The 21,302-nt window shown below is 42.1% G+C and overlaps 1 protein-coding gene and 1 long non-coding RNA gene across 3 annotated transcripts in view; one reads left to right on the top strand and one right to left on the bottom strand.

Moving 5' to 3' along the window:
• The first annotated feature begins 5,213 nt into the window (after window positions 1–5,213).
• The window catches only part of ADORA1 (adenosine A1 receptor), a 153,350-nt gene continuing 137,261 nt past the window's right edge, over window positions 5,214–21,302 (top strand). Inside the window, exon 1 of one of the 2 annotated variants that reach the window (XM_089668188.1) lies at window positions 5,214–5,539. The gene's annotated coding sequence lies outside the window, so the exon portion shown is untranslated. The remainder of the gene's footprint in view (window positions 5,540–21,302) is intronic. The other variant, XM_089668182.1, reaches the window with a different exon arrangement.
• Window positions 5,635–7,425, bottom strand: LOC149469959 (uncharacterized). Its single transcript, XR_016311396.1, has 2 exons — window positions 7,193–7,425; window positions 5,635–6,198 (listed from the first exon to the last, which is right to left on the bottom strand). It is a non-coding gene; the product is annotated as an uncharacterized LOC149469959 (long non-coding RNA).

Here is a 21,302-nt window from a genome sequence, read left to right as displayed (position 1 = left end):
CACATACTTTTTCTTGCAACTGTACAGAAGAGAGGGTGAATGAAAAGGGCTAAATATTATCTTACGACCTTGGGATCATTAATTCACTCAATGGGTTCTTCTTCCTCCCCCTCCTCTGTTGTAAGAGGAAAGGGTGGTAAATCACAGGTATCACATGGTATAGAGTCGCTTGGACTGGTTCTGTACATGGTTTCTGTGAACTGAGCTGTCTGATGACGGCTCAGTTCAGTCATAAATGGGAGCACTTGCTGCCCAAGGGAGATTTCTACAGTGCTGTTTATAAAAAAGGCACAGCAAAAATAAGCATCCGTCACTTTGTATTTAAATACGTACAGTAGTGCATACATGGTTAATACCTAGTTATCCTGCAATAATGGTCTTTGTTTAGGCACTTCCTGTGTAAGGTAATAGCAATAGAAATATATGTAAAGCACTGCATAAACTGACAGCGCTATATAAGTACCAGTAATAAATAAATAAATAAGAGTTATCATTGACAATCCAATACGAGCTTACTCGAAAAGCTTCTTTCATGTTGTGATGCTGCCTGCCTGCTGGCCATCACTTTCCACAACTTCCAGGATTCCCTGCATGCTTTGCAACTTCTAAGAACTACTGATCCCATGGCACCTTGCTGTCTGCAAGCCATGATTCCTGTATTGACTCCCTCGCTATAATTTTTTTCTCTTCCCCAGCTATCCGATGCTGTGCTGTGTACATTTCAGATACTGACCCGCACAGCGGATCCAGTGTTGCCCTGCTGAGATCCTCTTCTCAGCCTCTACCGCTGAGTCCCGTGCCGCCATGTTTCTTTGTGACGCCATCAGAAGGTAGTGCTGGCTCTTCCGGGTCTTAGTGCAGCCTTGTGATGAAGTGCCGCTAGGTCTGCCCCTTCCTCTGTTAGTGAATGAGGTGAGGTGCAGGGCTCCCGATGCCTCCTGGGATAAGAGTGTAACATATCCCAGGAGGCTCCGGGGGCACTGACACCATTTGCTTAGGTCAGGGGTCTGCAACCTTTAAGACATAAAGAGCCACTTGGACCCGTTTCCGAGAGGGAAAAAAAGACTGGGAGCCGCAAAACCATTGCAACATTTAAAACAAATCCGGCACTGCATATATTGCAAAAAGCGCTCTGGTCTTGAAGGGGGTTTAAGGGCCCAGTAAGCAAAGAGTTAATCAGGGCCACAGTGTATCGTCATAATCACAATCATAGCCTGGTGGGCAACCTTTTTTTTCAACTGAGCCAAATCTCACCAAAACCACGATTGAAATTTATTTTGAGAGCCACATTTTTAAAACTGAAAATACATCCCCCATATAGTAATTCATCCCCTATATAGTAATTCATCCCCCATATAGTAATTCATCCCCCATATAGTAATTCATCCCCCATAGTAATTCATCCCCCATATAGTAATTCATCCCCCATAGTAATTCATCCCCCATATAGTAATTCATCCCCCATATTAATTCATCCCCCATATTAATTCATCCCCCATATAGTAATTCATCCCCCATATAGTAATTAATCCCCCATAGTAATTCATCCCCCATATAGTAATTCATCCCCCATATTAATTCATCCCCTATATTAATTCATCCCCTATATTAAGTCCCCAAGTCCCCCCTGTGTCAATTCACTTACCTTTGCTCCGCGCATTCCTCTCGCCGTGTTCCCGGGCCGTTCCGGTGTAGCATGAAAATCTGTCTCCTATGAGGATCTGTCCCCCTCGACGTATCTGCGCATGTGCCAGTTTCAGGCATTAGCAGCCGATCGGCGATCTCTGGCACATGCGCAGATACGTCGAGGGGGACAGATCCTCATAGTGTGCTCCGGAGCCGCAGCCAAGGTGAAAAAGAGCCGCATGAGGCTCTGGAGCCGCGGGTTGCAGACACCCGGCTTAGGTGAATGATGGAGGATGGGGGCAGGCTGAAACTGTTAAAAAGACCCCAAATATACAAACAAAAAAAAAGACATACGTGAAGCAGGGGTTGGAGAGTAGCCATGTTCATTTAAAGAATATATAAACCCTCACCTTGTAAAACAACCCATTCAGTTTGTAATAGAAAAGAAATTCAAAACATTTGTGTATAAAGGACATTCTAAATAAATGTTTTCCCATTTTTTATAAGTGATCACATATTCTCTGTTCTCATCTGAAAAGAGAGCTGGGGGAGAAAAAAAAGCAGCACACTGATCAGCACAAACTTGATTGGATTATCTCCCAGCACAGCCAGAAAACTGACTACACTGTGCTCTCATGCCTACTATGGTCAGTTTTTAATAGAAAAGCAGAGGGACAGGCAAAACACCAGTGATTTCACACAAAGGAAGCAATACAAAGAGAACAGGATAGTTTTTCATACAAGTACATGGTACAGCAGACACATATCAGGAATAAGAAATGTTGGGTTTACATATTCTTTAAAGGAGAAGTACAGTCAAACCTTGTTTGGCTGTACCTCTCCTGTGGATCACAGGAGTGCAGTTCTTTCTTCACTCCTGTGACTCTTTTCAGCCAACAGTGGGTTAAAGTCTGCTGTCTGCTGATGTCACTCAGCCGGACCACGCTGGGGAAAGATCACAACAATATGGTCAGAATCCACCCAGGAAACTAGAGCAGCACCTGGCTCAGCTTCTCCGTGATCCACTGAGAGCACTCCAGTGAGCGTTGGGGGGGGGGGCGAGAGCAGGCAGCAGTGTTCTCTGCTTAGAGCGGTGGGGAGAACTGAGTGATCAGCGGTGTCTGATTGCTCAGTTCTCACCCTTAGGGTCCTTTCACACAGGCATTCCATTTTTTTTTTTAAAAACGGATCAGTTCACATCCATTTTTCATCAAGTTACATCCGTTGACATCTGTTTTTTGTCCGTTCTAGATCTTTTACGGACGAAAAATAGGGTTTTCTTCCATTAAAAAAAAAAAAAAAGGATGTTAATGGATGATCATCCTTTTACATCTGCTAGTCCAAAGAAATACACGGGGGTCTGTTTTTCATCAGTAAATGGACAGATGAACAACGGACATACCGAACGCCCAAGTGAAAGGACCCTTAGGTCCCTTTCACACGGGCGTTCCATATGTCCGTTTTTCATCTGTCCGTTTACAGATGAAAAACGGACCCACATGTATTTCTATGGACTTGCGGATGTAAACGGATTAACATCTTTTTACATCTGTTTTTTTGAACGGAAGAAAACCCTGTTTTTCTTCCGCAAAAAACCCGGAACAAACGAAAAACGGATGTCAACGGATGTAAATTGATGAAAAACGGATGTAAACCAATATAAACAGATGAAAAACGGATGTAAACGGATGAAAAAATGGATGCAAACTCATCCATTTTTTCTTTGAAAAAACGTGACTGAACTGAAAAAAAAAAAAACGCCCGTGTGAAAGAACCCTTAGAGCAGGCAGGGGACAGATGCAGCATCACTTATGTAGGTAAATATGATTTTAAAAAACCCCCAAAAAAAACTGTTTTCACTTTCACTTTAAGGCTTCGTTCACACCTATGCAGTTTGCTTTTTGTCCATTTTGCAGTGCTTTTCGCAGTTCGTTTTGTATTTTCTACATGTATTTTTGTCGCGATTTTGTGGCGTTTTGTTCAGCTTTTTTTTTTTTTGGCCAGAATAAAAATGCAAAACACGTCAAAATCGCTGCAAGAACACACTGCCATGCATTTCAGCAGATTCTCCATTGAACTCTATTGTAGCAAAAATGCTTCTTTTTGCTTTTAGCCTGCGTTCACACTGATGCTGTGCGGCATATCACATGTGATACATACAGGAACCACACCGCATCCCTGTGCAAATCACATGAAAATTCTATGCGGTGCGATTTGAGCCATAGTTATGGTGTGCCAGGGGCGGACTGACCATTTAGAAACTCGGGCACTGCCCGAGTGCCCCGGGGTCAGTAGGGGGCCCCATGAGATGCCCTTGGTACCTTTTCCATAGACTTTTTTGAGTTTGGGCAAGGACACAGGGGCCTCATGATCCCTTATTACCCGGGGGCCCCATGAGTTGTCAGTCCACCCCTGGGTGTGGGGTTGTTTTTCAGGGATTGGGCTTGGCCCCTTAGTTCCAGTGAAGGGAATTCTTAGCCTGGGTTCACATATATGCGGTGCGGTATATTGCATGTGATTCGCACAGGAACCGCACCGCATTCCTGTGCAAATCACAATCAATTTGTGTGTGGTGCGATTGGAGCCATACATTTTGTATGGCCCCAATCGCACCGCATCCGCACCAAAAAGGTACAGGACCTTTTTTTTTTGTTCACACCAGAATTGGATCGCATGGATATTCACACCCATGCGATCCGATTCTACACATCGCACCGCGTTTGGTGGACCAATTTTGTGGTGTTGTTAACTTCACATACATTCCCGCAGCGGTTCGCACGAATGGGGTGCATTTGTAATGTGGTGCGGAATTCGCACCACACCAGTGTGAACCCAGGCTTAAAAAAGTCCCTGATCCTTTCCAAAAGTGCAGCAGCTCAAAAAAAAGCATAGATGTGAACATGTTCCATAGAAAACCATGTTAAATGGACTGTAGTGCGTCTCTGCACAAAGTACTAAAAAACACATTGGTGTGAACAGAGCCTAAACTCCTCTGAGCACCTCTGTTAGTTCAGAAGCAGGGGCAGACTGACAACTCATGGGGCCCCCGGGCAATAGGGGATCATGGGGCCCATGTGTCCTTGCCCACACTCAAAAAAGCCTATAAAAAAGGTACCAGGGGCATCTCATGGGGCCCCCTACTGACCCCGGGCCCTCGGGCAGTGCCCGAGTTTCCAAATGGTCAGTCCGCCCCTGTTCAGAAGGCAGGCTCTGTGAAATGTGTGACACAGCAGTGCCTGCTCACAGGGCAAAGTGATTACCTGTCACAGAAAGCAGCAAATGTGTGGGGATACTCACAAAGTAAGTTTACAAACTTCAGGATCATTCATATTAATAGAAATAACTAAATTATAATGGAAATGCATTTCTGAATTTACATTTCTGCTTTAAAAGAAATGTAAAAACTGTATTTTATCTAATAAAAAAAATGGGATTGTTTATTAGACAAACTAGATGTCATTCGTTTAGCTGTTACAGTGACTTAGCATCGATTTCAGCCACAGCAAGTAAGGGGTGAGTTTGACAGCCAGCCAAATATTTTGACAGCCAGCCAATGACATGCAGCTCCCCTCCCACTCTGTCACTACAGGTTAAACCCCCAATCTAGCAGGATACTATCTCTTTAAGTAACTCTCCAGAGACTAGTCCTGAGGATCATGTGATTACTGATTGATTGCAACATTGTTGGAAGCTGGTAAAAGCAGGCAAGGCAGAAGGAGCAGAGGTGTATCCAGGAGAGGAATGTACGTTTTGGATGACACCCTACACTGCAGTGCTGTATCAGGACCTCGCTGGGAGACACTGCAGGACCACTTCAAGGACAGCGGAGAGGGGGGGGGGATGCTCTGCATTGGGGACAATGCAAAACATGCAAGCTATTGAAGATGCAGGAAAGGATTGTGACAAAGACATGGTAAGAATCTATCGAATGCTTTGTAATTGCATTGGCTTCAGGGGAAGGTATTTAGACTATGTGGAATGAAAGTATGATCAGTGCATGGGGAGCAATTGATGGCAAGGGTTCTTGATTTTATTCCCAAAAGCAGCTGTAGTCACTACATAAACATGTCATTATCTAATGAAAACAAACACGTGTAGGTAATGTACACTATACATTATAACAAAGCAGGGACAGGCAGAGAGGCGATGGGGAGATCTCACATACAATATAACATCACATTCAGCCTGAAAGTTCTTTTATAGATCAGGAGGGGTGTGCAGGATTATTTAACAAAGCAAAAAAAAAAAAATCCAGGATCAATAAAACAAGTTGGTTGAATATTGTAGTGATGAAATTGAATTGGTTGCTATGCATTACTGCAAGCATCCATTGCTTATTAAGTCTTCATACATCTCTGGGTTGTTTTATCATTTTTTTTTTTTCCCCGTAGCACAAATATAATGCAAATTAATATTCAAGGCTTGATCGCAAACACATTCAGCAGTGTGAATACATGCCGGGTTCCTCCGCGCGTGCGCATGGGTGAACATTGCATGCTCTTTAGGATGTGGATAGGTGATCACATACATAGGTGAAGAATAGTTCACTAGGATTCTTTTCCAGCCCAAGACCTAAAATAGATGTAGAATATAAAACAGAAAATTGTATAAAATGACATATGAATACTTTACAATCCATTTATTGATTATTTTTTACATTGAGGTCTATTGTTATGCCTACAAACCAATATATATACATTTTTAAATACAATTTTTTTCTACTTCAGTGCTCCATTGATGTCGATGAAGCAAAGCAGTTCCATATTTATCTATATGAATACGTTTTGATACATCAATTATTACTATTTTCATTTTCTATACATTGGGGTGTATTGGTACGCCTGCAATCCATTAGATACGTTTTTAAATTCCATTTTCCTAGCTATTTTAGTGCTCCATTGACTTCAATGAAGCAAAGCTGTTCAGCTTGTATCTGTGTAGAAATGGGTTCCAAAATATTGATTTTACCATATTCATACTCCATACATTGGGGTGTATTGGTACACCTGCAATCCATTAGATATGTTTTTAAATTCCATTTTTCTAGCTATTTCAGTGCTCCATTGACTTCAATGAAGCATAGCTGTTCAGCCTGTATCTGTGTAGGAATAGGTCCTGAAATATTGATTTTATCATACTCAATACATTGGGGTGTATTGGTATGCCTACAAACCATTTTATGTGTAAATCTCCTTTTTTTTTTAAATTTTTTTAAAAATATTCCAATGCCCTTTTCATTGACCTCAATTCATCGACACTTTCCGGACTATATTGGCACAGGCAATGATGTTTTCCACAGGTATATCAAAGAATGTACCCATCAATACATTGGCAATACATTATACATTATATAGGTCTCAGTTTGTTATTTTGGCATAAGAGATTGCAATGTCTGCTGCCTGCTCAATTGATTTTAATTAAGCGAAGCTTTTTAGTCTGTATCGGTAACTATGTTGTCACGGACAATTGACTTTTCCACAGGTACATGAATGAAATTTAACAGATAAGGTAAAGTTGTCACAATCCTGAGCATTTTGATTGGGAAAAATGCACAAGCAGAAGTTACCTTCAGTAGAAGTTGCATGTTAGGATGGTAAGGAGATCCAGACATACCGGATGGTATATGCACACATGAACAGCTGAGATCGATGCCACTTCTTCCTTTCCAAGCTGTTTTAATTAATAAGGCAACCAATCAAACTATAGGACTCAGAAGGAGGCAGGAGGGGGTGGAGTTAAGTTTGACTTTACAGGAAAAGTCAAGATTTGCACATAACTTCAGCTGCCTATAGCTCTGTATTTATTGATAATATGGACAAGTGGTAACATCTGCATCATGCACTTTCCCTCATCTAGCCAGTTTAAATTGATTGGCCTGTGATAGGTTTACCTTTTTGTGCTTGGGCTTCATCACATGAGTGGGGGTGAAGGGGTGGTAAAATCAGGCTGTGATTTTATTGCCCCATGACTATCTACCTAAATAAGGACCTGAAGCCACTCAGGGCTGTACCCATGCTGCAGTCGCTGGGAAAATTAAACTCCTTGTTGCAATTGACAGGCAATGCTGAATGTGACATTCAACTGCATGCAGTGCTGTGGTTCAGCCTTTTCCAGGGTTGGGACAGGTGGGGAGGAAGTGACCTATTCCCTCCTACCTGCCTGTCAAGCACCCTCCTAAAAGTGATCCACTGCAGATCGCTTTTCAGAGACTTGGCATGGGCTGCTACCCATCTGAATGAGGCCCTACACTATAATTAAAAATCAAATGCGTATTAGTTTGTAAATGAATATACAGTATAAATATTTCCTGAGGCATAGTGCATGCAAGGGTTCATATTTATCCAGGTCATGGTATAGAGAGCAGTAGTTACTTATGTTCTTCTGGACTAAAGACGTTTGCTGCTTGTTCACATGTGCGGCCGGGGGTCAGTAAAAGCAGGTGATTTAGCCGCAATATCTTAAAGAAGGGCATGCAGATGCTGAGGGCTCTGCATAAGCTGCAGCCACAGCAAAAATAAAACTGCATGCTGCATTCAGGGACCGTACTGCCTCAGAATGCAACCTGTTTAAATGTATGTGGCCTGCATTTAACCACCTGTTAAAACATCTGAAAAGTGATCCACTGCTGATCGCTTTTCAGAGAGGCGTCGAGGACTGCCACACTTCAGAATGAGCGATTAGAACCAAAAGTTGCTTGACGAGCTGTGAAAAATCTTAACATTGTACAACAAGCCATGAGACAACTTACCACTTCTTGATGGCATTGGTATAGTACATTACTAGGGAAAAAATTGCCCAACTTTTTAAAATTTCTCTACAAATTTGTAAAATAAACTTAGTGTAACTAAACCCAGGACCCTGCATTCACTATATCTGGTCTCCCACAGTACACAGAACATGGAAGTGCAATTATTTTTTAGTAAATATAAACTGCTAAATAACTTTTTCTCATCAGCAGTTAGAGCAGTCTTGTGACTTCAGCAGAGCACTGGTTAAAGCTTGTTAGGAGGAGTTTTCTTTCTGCTCTAGGAGGATGCAGAACCCCTGACCTCTTTCTGGACAGTGCTGATTGGCCCTGTGCAGATCACATGCACTCCCAAGAAAAAATAAAAACCTAACAATACACGCCAAACTGAGCACGTGCAGAGTGTCTCTACACCATATGTCTTATCTGGAGATAAGAGGGGGACACTGGAAGAAGGGGAGGATCAGAGAAATTGGGATCATACAACCTTTATATACAATGCAGAGGTTTAACCTCTTTGGTTCCATAGCAGGGACGGACTGACAACTCATGGGGCCCCCAGGCAAGAGGGGATAATGGGGCCCCCTGTGTCCTCGCCCACACCCACAAAAACCTATGAAATAGCCAATGAAAGGTACCAGGGGCATCTCATGGGGCCCCCTATTGACCTTCGGGCCCTCGGGCAGTGCCCGAGTGCTCGAATGGTTAGTCCGCCCCTGTTCCACAGTGAGTATAACAAGCATTCTTTAGTGCATATACAGACTGATTTTACTGTTGAGGGATTAGTCATTTTAAACCCTAGTCTTTGTGTGCCAGGACACTATATGTTTGTAAATTGGCTAGTACCATGTGGGTGTGTTTGGTTGTTTTTGTTTTTAATGTTTGTGTGCATTTAGTTCCTATCAGGCTATTACAGTCTGTTTTAGAGTATCATTGTATGTATATAGAGCAATGTACACTTTATGTTCACATTTTAATTATGTCAGGGGCTGCCTAGGCAGGGGTATGGCTGTGGATCCTATGGTGTGAACAGAATAGAGATGATAGGAAGATGACCCCTAATGTGTAAGGACAGATGTGTGAACCAAGTGATAATGTACTCAGTGACAGCACACGGTGAAGTGGGATGGTGTGAGAACAGCAGATAACCAACATTCTTACTGTTTTCTATAGATTATCGGTCACGCTACTCACTCTGACGTCACTGCAGTGCTACTGAAAATATACATACATGCCTGCACTCTGATCACCAAACGTTCATAGCCGCCTCCTATTCTCACCCATTATTTCTTATTCTGTCTGTAATGTTCTTGTTTGCATATCTATTCTACCTGTTCATTCTATCTATCTATTCTATCTTATCTATCTTTCCTCCTATAAGCTCTGAAGGCATTGCAAGGTTGTCAAAAGATAATGTACTATATTACAGTAAAGCCAATCTGACATGGAAATGTGATCTTCATATCACAATTTATTGTTGATCCTAACCGTGTGCAATAAAACAAAGCTTTCTAAAGTAAGCAGAGGATCTTTTATAGAATACTGATTCTTATTGCAGTTCATCTGGGGTTATATAGTGGAGGTGCACAAACTGCCTAACTTCCACTCCCCTAGCTATTTGATTCATATAATCTGCCTTACAATGTGAATATCTATGCAGGGTTGTATTTTTTTTTTTTTTTTTTTTTTCTGCTGGAAGAGAAAAGAAATACTCCTTACTAAATGTCAGCTGTTTTGTGATCGGAACACATAACTAGAGAGGTGTCCAGAGGAAAGTGTTACAGATTTTCAATTTATTACTAAATTACTTTTTGTTTGCCTGTTTTGGGATGTGTTGAATTAGGGAAGGGGAGATGTAAGGAGCTGATGGTAGAGGATGCTTTTTTATTTTTTTTATTTGGAGCAGTAATATCCGCAGTGCTGTCTACACAAGATTACATCATGACTGTGTACAATGTCATTGTTCTACAAACACTGGAAATAAAATATTGCCAGGTGTATGTAGGTTGTATTTATTAGCTCGGAGTGTCTCTGGATCACATGGTACATCTTCACTTGTCTTTCTATTTTTTTAATTTTATATAGTGTATGTGGAAAAAAAACTGAAATGCAGAGTTTGAGAGGTGCTTGTCTTTCATCTCCCTGAGTGCCCCAGGACTCATGGACTCGGGGTGTTGCAAATCTTGCTTATCGGCTCAGAAAAGAAGGATGCAGGGAGGCAGCTTTGGATATGGAAGTCATTGGCAGATGAATTGCTCCAAATTAGAGGATCCTAGGGCAATCGAGGTTAAGCGGTTGGATATTTCAATGGCTGCCTTTCATTCAATTTTGTGGGGGTGTTTTTTTTTTTTTTTTTTTTTTTTTTGGAGGGGGTTCTTTTGTATTCAGAACCTCCTTTAGTTCCTGTGTTTATTGCTTTGGGTTGGTGTCAGGTTTGAGACACTTTTTAAGATAATTTAGAATTCATTGATGGGTGCATTTGACCTGAAGTTGACCATATTTCAGCATGCATCTGACTTGCCTCAAGTGGGTTCTGCATTCCTATAAACTTGTATGGGGATGCAAAACCTGTCTGTATGCAAAAGCCTGTCGACACAGGCCATTCGTTTAAGTAGAATAGTCTGAAACACAAATGCATGTGGTGTGTGGGGTGTTTTTTTTTTTTTTTTTTTTTTTTTTTTTTTTTTTTCCCCTAGAGATTATAGTATCATTCCCCCACACTGTTGTCTCCAGCCTTTTCCATGATGGTTGAATCAAGGGACCATTTCATCTTTACTTACCCTAGGTTCACGCCTAAGCGTTTTCTGCAGCATTTTGCAGAAACGCAGTACAGTCCTTTGAAAAAAATTTTTATGAGACAGGTTCACATCTGTGTTTTTCACCCAGTGAGTTTTTTGGAAAGGGCCAGGGACTTTTTTGAACATAAAATGTTGCATTTTTGGTTCTTTAGACTTCAATGGGAATGCTGCAGGAAAGCATGTATTGCATTTTTTTGCTGCCTTTTTATGCACTTTTCATTTAAAATCTGCCTAGCAACAAGAAAACAAAATAAGGGAAAAAAAAACACAATGCAATGCAGAAACACCTCAAACGAACCTGCATAGGTGTGAACCTAGACTTGTAGGAATCTGTGGGTTATTGCCTTGAGCAGCAGGTGGTACAGCCGAAGGGAAAGCACAATATTGATGAACAATGTCGATTGAAGTGAAATAGTTGACGTCATTGTAGGAAACAGGCAAAATAACTGCTGCAGGGATATAGAATAGCATCAAAATTCTCAATGTGTTCCAAAATTAAACCTAAGGGATGCAGTATATAATGAAACTGGGTCTCCGCCTTAATTGCCTTGATGGCCTCTGTGTGCGTGTGTGGGTTTTTTTTTTTTTTTGTTTATAAACTAATAAAAATCCTTGAAATACAAAAATAACGTTGACTAGATTTCATAAGGCATTGGTACACCATATAATAGACCGTAAAGAAAAAAATGCAAAGACCGCTCATGTAGTATGTGCAATAAACTTTTTTTTTTTTTTTTTTTTTTTTTTTATCCCCCCCAGAGCTAGATTTAAATACCAGGAGCTTATGTGTACAGAATACCTGGTGCCTTGAACCTCACTCGCCAATGCATAGCATACCCTAAAGTGACCCTGTGCCTTGCCCATTTAGGGAAAATCAGTGGGTTCACTTTAGTGCTGACCCCTATTGCTGCTTTTATTTCTTTTCTTACCCAGCTGTCCACTTGCCCATGGAAATGAGGCAAAGAAGCCATGCTTGGACTCCCAAGTTGCAGCTTAGTCTGGCTGAAGATGCTCTTTCGACTGACAGGTGACAGCACTGGGTACCTGATCAGCCTAGTGTCAGCGCTGTTTTAAAGTGGAAACCTACCCATTGATTTAACAGTTTAGAAAGACCGTTCCATTAAAGGCATCAAATGGCTGATGTCAAAACTGTTCACATGTGCAGCACCATGGCAAGTGCAGATCGGACACTAAGGCTAGCCATACATTATACAATTTTCTTGAGATTTTTGGTTTAGATTTACCAAAAACCATATAGGTCAAAACTAATAACACTTTCAATTGTTTCCAATTAGGCAGGCTCTTGCACTACATAGTTGAAGGTAAATCTAAAGTAAATTGGACAGAAAATTGTGTAGTGTATGGCCAGCATAAGGCCTGGTTCACTTTAGTGCAGGCACAGCAGCCCATTAATTTGAATGGACTGCTGTGCCCACGTTTCATGCAAGAAAACTCCTCTGCCAGGAAGGCGCATAGTCTTTCTGACCACGAGGTTTCCCTGCTGTATCCGCAATCTCACTGTGGGCTAAAATGTATGGGGGTGCCATTCAGAATAAATGCCAGCCCGGTGTGTCTCAAGAGCAGCAGATTCAGCTGCGGGAACAGATGTGACTCCTGCACCTGCAGTCAGCCCACAGCCTGCGGGCTAGTGTGTCCTAGCCTAAGATGGCAGCCTCCTTGGCTGTAGAGGATAGGAGGATTTAGTTCCTGCTTTAGGCAAATGGAGTCTATTGCATGCTTTCCCATAACTATAAACAAGGAGTATACCACTTCACTTCTCTGGGTGCATGGAGTTGAATGGAAGAAAAGGCACAACCATATAGGCAGCTGCAGGTATCAACAAAAAAAAATGGTATTAAAGTTGAAAACCAAAATATACAATTGCAGTTTAGGAATCCTTAGATGTGATGGCTGCATTAGTTTTTCTTTTTGTGTGTGTGTTGTGTGTTATTTGGTGTAACTGCTTACAATGTGTTAGGTGTTAGGAGTCCATCTAAGTCTACTAGTTCATCGAACATCACCCTCTCCATAGACTGATAATGTTGTTGTCCAAAGTGTCTCTGTTGCTCCTCCAGTGGAATGGAGCCACCCTAAGACAGAAAATTCCAACACCACATTTACAGTGGTTCTTCAGTCAGATCTGCCAAAATTAAGTCGGCAGCTACGAAAACTGTAGCTGCTGACTTTTATTAAACAATCATGCACCTGTCCAAGGATCCAGCTTTGTGCTCAGCTGCTCTAGTTCTTCACCAGCCTTCGGGTCTTTTGGATAGGTGCACAAAAAATACATGTAAATTTTTGCCACAAAACTTGGCTACATACATACAACAGTATTTCTACAGTCAGTTTAGTCTGTTTCTTGCATTGTATAAACTACAACATATAGTGAACGAAATAAGTATTTGATCTTTGCCATGGTGGAGAGTTTGAAATCTGATTGTTTGATTGCTCCTGTGGACAGGTGTCTTTTATACAGGTAACAAAATGAGATTAGCAGCACTCCCTTTAAGAGACTGCTTCTAATCTCAGTTTGTTACCTGTATGAAAGACACCTGGTAGCCAGAAAACCTGCTGAATGATAGGGGATCAAATACTTATTTCCCTCATGAACATGCAAATCAGTGCATAATTTGTTAGACATGCATTTTTTTTTTTTTTAATTTTTTGTTGCTCATCTGTCTCTGTTTTACAATACACCTACCATTCGATTTTTAGACTGATTATTTCTTTGTGAGTGGGCAAACATTCAAAATCAGCAGGGGATCAAATACTTATTTCCTTCACTGTATACAAATGCACTGCCTTGATCAGAGTAAAGCTACATTCGAATTTACCAAGCCAGCGGGTTTTGGCAAACGTTTGCTACTTGTCACAAGGAGGAATGGTAAGTGGAAACACCTCACTAGATGGCTGACAGAGGTTGGTTTCTGTATTACCATTTCAGAGATTCCCTGTCCTTTTCCAGTTTTCACCAGGAAAAGATCTGAAGAAAAATCTACCTAACAGGGACATAGCAATGTGAATTTCCAAAGGGTACTAAAGAGACACTCTAAATAAGCCCCCTTTGGTAGGTGCATAGGGATTGAGTTACTAAAGACAAATGCATGGTTCACCTTGCAAAGAATATCCAATCCCATGCAGGGAAACAAAAAAAAAAAAAGCATTTTTGCTTGCAGGGTTGTACGATTTGGATGAAGGAAGTTGGCAGAGCCTCACCTCAGTCGCTAAACTCTGGGGAAAATTCCCTTGCAAACTACAACTTTCCTAGCAAAGTCTATTTGCCATTAATAACTAAACTTCATAATGTTGATTATAATCTCCAAGCTTGGTCAGTGAACAGAGCTTAGTCCAGTGAACTTTCGTAAAGAGTTTTCTTCAACTGAGGTGGGTGCAAGAATGTGTAAATTGTGTGCTTAATCTTGGTGTATCTCTGTAGATCAGTGAGTGAGTTTATTAAATACACAGTAGCCAGCAGACTGTGATTCCTCAGTAAGTCATAGCCAGCTCGCCAATCTAAGATCATGGCACCTGAGACCCACAACGGTGATATGAATCCGCTATGGGAAGAAGGCACTGGACTCCATGGACTGGTAAGTTACCCAATTTATTTATTTTTACACACACACTTAACTACTGACTTCAATTTTTTTTTTTTTTTTTTGTGGGTTCAGTTTCTCTTTACGTAATTCTTGAATGATTTCAGGGCAGATTTTGGGAAGGTATATAGGCAGAGAAGGCAATTGTGGAAAACTGAGACCATACGAGCATGACCCTCCAATACTACAGGCCAAATATGTGAGAGAAGCGATGATGTGCTTGCACACAGTGACAGCACACTGCAGGGTGAGATAGTGTAAGAATGGCTGATAATGAACAACCTTGGTGTATAAATAGTACAAAGTATACATCAGAAGCCACAAAGACAAGCAAGCTGGTGATATAGAGTTGGATATAGCAGAAAAGAATTCCCAACAAAGACAGGTCTCTTTGAGTCATTTGTTTCTTTCTTTAGAATAATACTGAGATAGTGTCAAGACCACTGGTGCATTTATCAAACTTTGTGGGGCAACCTCAGGCCTTATAGATTACCTATATAGGGATAGTTCCTGTTTAGTTATTCATTTTAAGGCATTGATTTTTAAGGGCTCAGTAGATATTCAGTATATTGCCAGTTTTTTTTTTTTTTTTTTCCCTGGCATAGAATAGAAGTAAACATTAAAAATCTTTTCTTTGAACATGCAAAGATCCAAATCGACAAAAATACCTAAAAGGTACAATTCTGGGCTATGTATATTGGGGGAACAATAAAATGTCTGTGAAATGAAATTGGTGATCTGTTACCAGAAACAGGGGCGGACTGACCATTTGGAAACTCAGGCACTGCCCGAGGGCCTGGGGTCAGTAGGGGGCCCCATGAGATGCCCCTGGTACCTTTTTTCATAGGCTTTTGTGAGTTTGGGCAAGGACACAGGGGCCCCATGATCCCCTATTGCCCGGGGGCCCCATGAGTTGTCAGTCCGCCCCTGACCAGAAATGTCCATACCATATGTAACATCCCTATCTGCTATTTGACATCTGTGACAGTCTTTTGCCCATCTAAAATAAGCAGTAAAACATGTTATATGACAGTATCCCAGTTGTGCAGATAAGGCTGCTGATGCGAGCCAGAGAATTCTTTCCACCTTGTTTAAAAATGTTAGAAATGTCTTGATTTCATTGTTTCCCAAGTTTTTGGTTAGCTTAGAGTTTAGCACAGGGTTTCCCAAAAAGGTTCTATGGAACACTAGGGTTCCTGCAGGAGCTTTTATGGGTTCCAAATGACCACAAGTGTAAGGAGCATTCTTCCCACTGACCATTACACTAATGTATCATGAGTTTTAGATAGTCACTTTTAGCAGGGGTTCCTTGAGACCAGAGTTATTTCAAGGGTTCCTCCATGTTGAAATGTTTGAGAGAGGCTGGTTTAGTATATAATCAGGCAATTGACTAACTGAGTATAAACCGGTTGGAGCAGTGCACTCTCCAGTGGGGGAGATTGAAAATTCATGCCATTCAGTGCCAGTTGGGTCTCAGCTGCATACCTAAGCTGAAGATACTTAGAATGCCAAGAAATGAAGACTACCAATTCTTATTTCAACATTGGTAAAGATTTAGAGTATCATTGAGAATTCAGCTGATGCACATATTTCAACCCTACCTGGAGCCACTAAATACCATTACAAATAGACTGAAATAGTTGAAGTTCCGGATTGTACAAATAACTAACATTCTTGTAGGGGTGTGTCTGTTCGATAATTGGTCAGGCTGCTCATATTATCTTTGCTGTTATATAGAAATGCCCCCACTCTGACTTTTTCTCTCTCTGCTTTTATTTGTCTGTCTCTAAACAAAATCTGTCAAGAAATTGCATACTAAAAACTAAATTAGTTTACTAGCAGCTGTGCAAATATTATAAATGATATAAAGTTATATTGCCATATAAACATGGAAGAAATTACTGCCTGAAGCAAGAATTTACTTTTGACAAGTGTATATTACACTGAGCACCATTTTTATAGCGTACTATAAACATTGTATGTCTTTTTGATATAGCGTTATTAAAGTTCTGTTTTAATTTTTTGTTTTTACTAACCAACTAATAAAGCTGAATATTTCTTGGCTTTTAAACTTATTGCACTGGTGTCACGCTAAAGATCGTAATATAGATTGGAGCAAAAGGAATTTAGACTTGAAAATGATAAATGTCAAAAACTATTGTAAACTCAGCCTAGGTTTTGACTGGGCTCATTATCCAGGATTAGCTTCAAGAATCTTAATTCTAACTACAATTTTAGGCTTTTTCACCTTTTTTTTTTATTTATTTATTTTTTTTTTAAATCTGTGTTGCTATGCGGGGTGGAAATTTGAATGAATGAACTAAAAGTCCTATTTGCTGTGGTTGTAGTAATCACCACACTGTTAATCCATCCTCAACTGAAATGCCATACCTTGGTACAGACAAAACTCAAGGAAGAGCCTTCAGGAGCCTAGCATTGTAACGGCGGGTGCAATGTTTTGTGTGTGTGTGTGTGTATGTATGTGTGTATATGTGTATATATATATATATACACACACACACACACACACACACACACACATATATACACACACACATACATATACATACATATATGTATATGTGTGTGTGTGTGTGTGTGTGTATATATATATATATATATATATATATATATATATATGTATGTGTATGTGTGTGTATATGTGTATATATATATATATATAATCTCTATCACACTATATTACCCAAAGTATTAGGGACAACCCTCCAAATCATTGGATTCAGGTGTTCCAATCACCTCCATGGCCACAGGTGTAGAAAATGAAGCACCTAGGCATGCAGACTGCTTCTACAAACACTTTGTGAAAGAATGGGTCACTCTCAGGAGCACAGTGAATTCAAACATGAAATGTCCTTGCTACTTAATATTTCACAATCAGTTGTTAGTGGTATTTATAACAAAGTGGAAGCAACTGGGAACAACAGTAACTCGGCCACGAAACGCAAAAGTCGCCAACTGTCTGCAGTCAATGGCTAAATACCTCCAAATTTCACGTGGCCTTCAGACTAGCACAATGAGTAGCAGTTGTTTTTCAGAGGTAGGGCTTGGTTCCAGTGACGGAACTCTTAAGGCGTCAGCCTACAAGACATTTTGGACAATTTCATGCTCCCAGCTTTGTGGGAACAGTTTGGGGATGGCCCCTTCCTGTTCCAAGATGACTGCGCACCAGTGCACAAAGCGAGGTCCATAGAGACATAGATGAGTGTGCAAGCCAGTCAAGTTTCTCCACACCAGAGTCCTGACCTCAACCCAATAGTACACCTTTGGGATGAAATAGAGTGGAGACTCCAATCCAGGCCTTCTCGTCCAACATAATTGCCTGACCTCACAAATGCGCTTCTGGAAGAATGGTCCAACACTCCCATAGATACACTCTGAAACCTTGTGGACAGCCTTCCCAGAGATGAAGCTGTTACTGCAAAGGGTGTGCCAACTCCATATTGAACCCTATGGATTAAGATTGGGATGCCATTGAAGTTCATGTGTGTGTAAAGACAGGTGTCCCAATACTTTTGGCAATATATTGTATGTTCAGTGCTCTGGCGGTGCGGATTCAGTGTGGTTTGAAAGAGTCATGTGCAGTCCAGTTCAGGTGCAGATTACATCTTGTTGACTTCTATGGGAACCGTTTCTAAACTGTGTGAACAGTATAAGATCCTGAGCTAATCCTGTCTGAAACCTGATATGAACTAGCTGAACTTCAATCCACACCTCCAATGTGTGAATCAGCTGGCAGAGAAAAGGTTAATTGTGTAAAGCAGTGGACTTTTTTTACTACATCCCTGCCGCCCTATAGCAGATGTACTGCTACAGGGCAGCAGGGGTGCGCACAATCGTGTGTGTTTTGAATCTCTGGGTAGGGTGCATGCCCTATCCGCGCCGCCATTCGCGGCCACAGCTGTCAATCACCAGGTCCCGGCCAGTGATTACTGAGGCTCTCCGGGGAGGAGGGCTGCTTTGTTTACTAACAATTCTCCTTCCTGTCAGCTCAGGCACACTGCTTTGGATGGCAAGTCCGTTCCCCCCAGTGTTAGACTGCCTGCCGCAGGTGGCTGATCACCGCCATTCGTAAAAAAAAAAAAAAATTCCAGTATCCATATCGCCATTTTTAAATGCTATAGCTTCTGCGTAAATCAATTAATTTACACATATTGGGTTTTTTTTTTTTTTTTACTGGCTTGTTTAGTAATGTTTACGTCAAACCTATTTTTTTTTTTTTTTTGCACGAAAAATAAACACACGGGATAAAATACCACAGAAAGAAAGCTCAATTGGTGGAAGGGGGGGGGGGGAGAAGGACATAAGTTTCAATTGGGTGCAGCGTTGCATGACCACGCAATTGTCATTTAACATAATGCAGCATCGTAATGCAGAAAATGGCCTGGTCAGGAAGGGGGGTAAATCCTCAGGAGGGCAAGTGGTTAAATCCTATAAAACCTAACCATAACACCACACTCCCATGTATATGCTCCTAAGGACCAGCACCAGGTACATACAGCACTTGTGGTCAAAATGGCTGCTGCCGTCCCCAGCCCAAAAGCTGGCTTGTGCTCCAGGGAAGGAATGTGATGTATCGGCTGGGGAACGCTGTTTCAACTAGTTTTCATCTGTAACTGGATGTCTTCAGGAAAAGGTTTTTGTTTTTTATTTTTGTTTTTCTCTTTCTCTTACATGTGGCAAACTGTTTTGGTTACCCTTCTTTCTTTTTGAAAATCCCAGTTATTCACCCCCTCTCTCTGGTCAAAAATCTTACCAGTTTCCACTCTCCCTGTATTCAACACCTTATTCCTCCAACCAGCAAACAGTCATCTGTTGAAACTTTTACGACTCCTATCTCTGTTTATGGATGATTATTATTATTATATAGTATTTATATAGCACCAAAAGGTTTGCTCAGCGCTGTACATTATAGTGGGGGACGGACAGTACATGAGACAATACAGTAACAAAATACATGAGGGGTTCGAGGGCCCTGCTCTTTTGAGCTTACAATCTAGGAGGGAGGGTAAAGTGGTACAGGAGGAAGTGGCTGTGGGGGATGGAGTGGTAGGAGGAGTGGAGGAGATCAGCTGTTAGGTGAGGGTGGGGTAGGCTTCCCTGAAGAGATGGGTTTTCAGGGTGCACCTGAAAGTGAGGAGGGTAGGTGACCGTCTGATGGATTGTGGTAGAGAGTTCCAGAGGATGGGGGAAGTCCTGCAGTCGGGTGTGGGAGGAGGAGACCAGGGAGCTAGAAAGTAGGAGGTCTTGTGAGGAGCGAAGAGTACAGGTTGGGTGGTATTTGGGTATCAGGTCGGTGAGGTAGTTTGGGGCAGCGTTATGAATGGCTTTGTATGTCAATGTTAATAGTTTAAATTTAATGCGTTGGGCAATCGGAAGCCAGTGGAGGGAATGACAGGGGGGGGTGGCAGAAGTGGAGCGGTTGGTAAGGTGGATGAGTCTGGCCGCTGAGTTCAGGATAGACTGAAGTGGGGATAGCCTGTGTTTGCGTAGGCTGGTGAGAAGGGAGTTGCAGTAGTCCAGAGATAATAGTCCAGTGAGATAATAATAGAGTGAACGAGTTGTTTAGTACTGTCTGGGGTTAGGAACGTACATATCTTGGAGATGTTGCGGAGGTGGAGCCTGCATGAATTTGCCAGCGATTGGACATGGGATTGAAAGGACAGGTTTGAGTCAAGGGTGACACCTAGGACTTTGGCTTGCGAGTGGGATTGATGGTGGCGTTGTTGGTCGTGATGGAGAGGATGGGGGGGGCGTGGGCTGGGGGGAATACTAGGAGCTCTGTTTTGGAAAGGTTCAATTTGAGGAAATGGAGCGACATCCAGTCTGTCGTTCAGTAGGTGGGTGATACGGGCAGAGACTTGAGGGGTGGAGAGGTAGATTTGTGTGTCATCGGCGTCGAGGTGATAGTTGAAGTCGTGGGAGTGTATCAGTTTGCCGAGGGAGGAGGTGTAGATGGAGAAAAGAAGGGGCCCGAGGACAGAGCCTCGGGGGACCCCAACAGAGGGGGAGAGAGGGGGAGGTGGTAGAGTTATAGGTAACGCTGAAGGAGCGTTGGGATAGATAGGAGGAAAGCCAGGAGAGAGCAGAGTCAATGATGCCAAGGGAGTGTAGTTTGTTAAGAAGGAGGGGGTGGTCAACTGTGTCGAAGGCCGAGGAGTAGGAGGACTGAGTAGTGGCCGTTAGCTTTGGCAGTTAGCAGGTCGTTAGTGATTTTGAGTAGGGCGGTTTCGGTGGAGTGTAGGGGACGGAAGCCAGACTGTAGAGGATCGAGGAGGTTGCTGTCAGTGAGGTGGGAGCTTAGGCGGTTGTAGACTAAGCGCTCAAGGAGTTTGGATGTGAATGGCAGCAGGGAGATGGGTCTAAGGTTGTTCAGGTCGGTGGGGTCCAGGGAGGGGTTTTGAGTATGGGGGTGATGTGCGCGTGCTTTAGGGGGGAGGGGAATACGCCAGTAGAGAGGGAGAGATTGAAGATGTGGGTGAGGGAGCGTAGGATGGAGGAGGAGGGTGACCGGAGGAG

This window comes from Staurois parvus, unplaced genomic scaffold, assembly GCF_062004578.1.
Source record: "Staurois parvus isolate SC_StPar_1 unplaced genomic scaffold, SC_StPar_1.0 ptg000056l, whole genome shotgun sequence".
NCBI classification, from domain to species: Eukaryota; Metazoa; Chordata; class Amphibia; order Anura; family Ranidae; genus Staurois; species Staurois parvus.
Note: the sequence above shows the minus strand (reverse complement) of the source record. Positions and strands in the feature narration are given on the sequence as shown.